The following is a 4,442-nucleotide window of genomic DNA, read 5'->3' as shown; positions in this document are numbered from 1 at the left end:
AGAGCTGCTGGATTTACACTGTTTCAGTAACACCTGTGATCTATTTGTGTATATATGCAAAGCACAGCCAATGGGAAAGCAGAGTATCCTCCTTCTCACGAGCAGGATGTTTGATGTTTGGAATGGAAAAAGTATGAGAAAAAGAAAAAAAGAACGAAACAGTGTTTGTGACGGTGAGTCAACAGTATTATATTGTAAGTGTTTAAAGAGAGGTTTCCATTGACTGTGACTGTGTGAAGAACTGTTCCTGAAAAACACAACATGCCATTGTATGGCAGCTACACCATTGTACTAAGGGTTTGGAGCACAGAGAGAACAGGACCTTCATAAACACCCAAATCATCATCCAGGAAACCTGAAGCTGAAAAAGCCATTACACCTGTGTTTCAGTGTGTTGTTGAAAAAGGCCATGCCAACTCTACAAAAGAAAGGACTCCGTACAACCGTCGAATATTTGGCTAATAATGCTCCAAAGTCTGAAAAGTGAATTCTGAAACACACACACACACAAAAAAACTTCCTGAGGAAAAATTTAAAAGTAGAATGGGAGGCAGAGCCTTCAGTTTTCAGGCCCCTCTTCTGTGGAACCAGCTTCCAGTTTGGATTCGGGAGACAGACACTATCTCTACTTTCAAGATTAGGCTTCAAACTTTCATTTTTGCTAAAGCATATAGTTAGGACCAAACACTCCAGGAACAACAAGTAAGCCTGAGAGCGAAGTGCTCTAATAGGGTGATATGGTACTACAAGGTCATTAGGATAAGATGGGGCCTGATTATTTAAGACCTTGTATGTGAGGAGCAGGATTTTGAATTCTGGATTTAACAGGAAGCCAATGAAGGGAAGCCAGTACAGGAGAAATATAGCGTTTTGGATTAACTGAAGGTTTTTCAGTTAATCTGCTTCGTGCATGGAGAGGGAGACATTGTCTAAGAGTTCTTCTGTCTCCTACTACCTGAACTGGATCGAGGAACATCCTGGCCTTCCTGACGAGCTTATCCACCCGCTTCCTCTCAGCTGTAGATAAGCTGCTGTTCCAACAAACAACAACATATATCATATCTCTCACACTGGAAACAGTGTGTGGTGTTGGATGGGGTTAAATCTCCATATTTAGACTGTGATATTGGGGTTCCTCAAGGATCTGTTCTTGGGCCCTTATTGTTCTCTCTTTTTATCAATAACTTACCTGAAGTCTGTCCAAATATATTTGCTCAAATGTATGCGGATGATGCAGTTATATATATGCAAGCAAATAGTGTCCAGCAGGTGGCAAAAGATCTTACAGCTGCTTTAGCATTAATGCACAGCTGGCTGGAGGACTCATGCCTAATGTTGAACACCTCAAAAACTGTCTGTATGTATTTTTCAAAACGCCCCTTAAACCTGAAGCAGTCAAACGTATTCCTGGATGGAGTAGAGCTTGAATTAGCTCCAGAATTTAAATATCTTGGGGTCATTCTAGACCCAACATTATCCTTCAAGAGTCACATAAATAAAGCGTCCCAGGTCCTTAAATTTAATAATCGAAATTTTAATCATATACATAATAATTTCAATATGAATGTTGCAAAAACTTATTTTTACTCAATGATCATCTCTCATATGGACTATTGTTTGACATCCTGGTCACTTGCTTGTCCAACAACACTTCAAACTATTGAAAACATTTATAAAAGAAGTTTAAAACTACTTGACAAAAAACCGACTTCCCACCACCAGTGTCATGTGTTAAAAAAACATAAATTACTGAACTTCAATAACTTAGTGAAACTTAAAAGAGTGTGTTTAATATATAAAGTCTTACACTCCCTTGCTCCACGACCACTAAAGCAGTTCATTAGGCATAAAGAAAGCTTAGACAGGACCACTCGAGCTACAATCCGAGGAGACTTGTTTATACCCCACAGACGGACAGCATTTGGGCAGAACGTCTTCTCTGTCCAGGGCGGCCATCAGTGGAACAGTCTTCCTCAACCCATTAGAGAATGCTCTAGGTTCAATTTGTTTAAGGCAAAGGTTAAAAACTGGTTATGGACAAATCAAGTGTGTGATCATGTATGAGTTGTATAGTTTTAATGTTTTATTTGGGAACAGAATGGTGTGTATGTGTAAGTTTGGTGATGGAGTTTTTATTAAGAATGAATTATGAATTTTTATGAATTATTATGTCTATTTTTTTATGTTTAAGGACAACAGATGGAAATTAGCCCTTGGCTACAATCTGGTATGTTTACGTTCATGTAATTTTTTTACATTTATGTTCATTAACATGCTCTGTCCTATATACAGTGGCTTGCAAAAGTATTCGGCCCCCTTGAACTTTCCCACATTTTGTCACATTACAGCCACAAACATGAATCAATTTTATTGTAATTCCAGGTGAAAGACCAATACAAAGTGGTGTACATGTGAGAAGTGGAACGAAAATCATACATGATTCCAAACATTTTTTACAAATAAATAACTGCAAAGTGGGGTGTGCGTAATTATTCAGCCCCCTGAGTCAATACTTTGTAGAACCACCTTTTGCTGCAATTACAGCTGCCAGTCTTTTAGGGTATGTCTCTACCAGCTTTGCACATCTACAGACTGAAATCCTTGCCCATTCTTCTTTGCAAAACAGCTCCAGCTCAGTCAGATTAGATGGACAGCGTTTGTGAACAGCAGTTTTCAGATCTTGCCACAGATTCTGGATTGGATTTAGATCTGGACTTTGACTGGGCCATTCTAACACATGGATATGTTTTGTTTTAAACCGTTCCATTGTTGCCCTGGCTTTATGTTTAGGCTCGTTGTCCTGCTGGAAGGTGAACCTCCGCCCCAGTCTCAAGTCTTTGCAGACTCCAAGAGGTTTTCTTCCAAGATTGCCCTGTATTTGGCTCCATCCATCTTCCCATCAACTCTGACCAGCTTCCCTGTCCCTGCTGAAGAGAAGCACCCCAGAGCATGATGCTGCCACCACCATATGTGACAGTGGGGATGGTGTGTTCAGAGTGATGTGCAGTGTTAGTTTTCCGCCACACATAGCGTTTTGCATTTTGGTCTCATCTGACCAGAGCACCTTCTTCCACATGTTTGCTGGGTCCCCACATGGCTTGTGGCAAACTGCAAACGGGACTTCTTATGGTTTTCTGTTAACATTGGCTTTCTTCTTGCCACTCTTCCATAAAGGCCAACTTTGTGCAGTGCACGACTAATAGTTGTCCTATGGACAGATTCCCCACCTGAGCTGTAGATCTCTGCAGCTCGTCCAGAGTCACCATGGGCCTCTTGGCTGCATTTCTGATCAGCGCTCTCCTTGTTCGGCCTGTGAGTTTAGGTGGACGGCCTTGTCTTGGTAGGTTTACAGTTGTGCCATACTCCTTCCATTTCTGAATGATGGCTTGAACAGTGCTCCGTGGGATGTTCAAGGCTTGGGAAATCTTTTGTAGTAGCCTAAGCCTGCTTTAAATTTCTCAATAACTTTATCCCTGACCTGTCTGCTGTGTTCTTTGGACTTCATGGTGTTGTTGCTCCCAATATTCTCTTAGACAACCTCTGAGGCCATCACAGGGCAGCTGTGGAGCTGTTTTGCAAAGAAGAATGGGCAAGGATTTCAGTCTGTAGATGTGCAAAGCTGGTAGAGACATACCCTAAAAGACTGGCAGCTGTAACTGCAGCAAAAGGTGGTTCTACAAAGTATTGACTCAGGGGGCTGAATAATTACGCACACCCCACTTTGCAGCCCCACAAATTGGAGTCTGTTAGACAGATATCACTGAAGTCACTGCGGTGCAGAAACTTTAATACCTGCTGCATGCTCTGATCTCTGTAATAAAGTTTTATGGTCATCAGTATTGGTATCAGTATTTTTTTCACTCTAATAGTTAAGATTTTATTTGTGAAGAAATTCATGAATTCATTAATAGCTGAGATTAAAGGAATGCTTGGCTGAGCAGAGCTCTGACTGTTTGTCATCCTGGCTACAGACTCAAGTTTGTTTTATTTTCTTAAAAATCAGTGATGAATAGTAAGATGTTCTAGCTTTACTGAGAGCTTTTTTTAATAGAGTCACTTGGAGTGGTTAGTTTTCCAGGCTAAATGATGATCATCTAAATTAGTAAGATGGCATTTCCTTTCACCATTAAAACCCAGAATCCAGGATGTCAGGCTTGAACTGAAGACTCGTCTTCTATTGTTGGAAACTCACATGTTAAGCATGACAATCACATAACAGGGCAGGAGTAAAGCAAACCGAATACGAGAACTCTCTGAGAACACACAGATGAGAGAACAGTATTAAGGGACAACACGAAATTAAGAAATGAAATTAAAATCAGGCAATGTGTGTTGCAACTGTTTCCGGTGCTGCTCAGTCTGAAGCAGAGCAGCATGTTAGAACATCTGGATTCCAGTGAGGAGGACTGTATTTACACTGTTTGGATTAAAGCTGTAATTTA

The sequence above is a fragment of the Oreochromis aureus genome, linkage group 20 (assembly GCF_013358895.1).
Source record: "Oreochromis aureus strain Israel breed Guangdong linkage group 20, ZZ_aureus, whole genome shotgun sequence".
In the NCBI taxonomy this organism is placed as follows: domain Eukaryota; kingdom Metazoa; phylum Chordata; class Actinopteri; order Cichliformes; family Cichlidae; genus Oreochromis; species Oreochromis aureus.
This window is presented reverse-complemented; position numbering follows the sequence as displayed.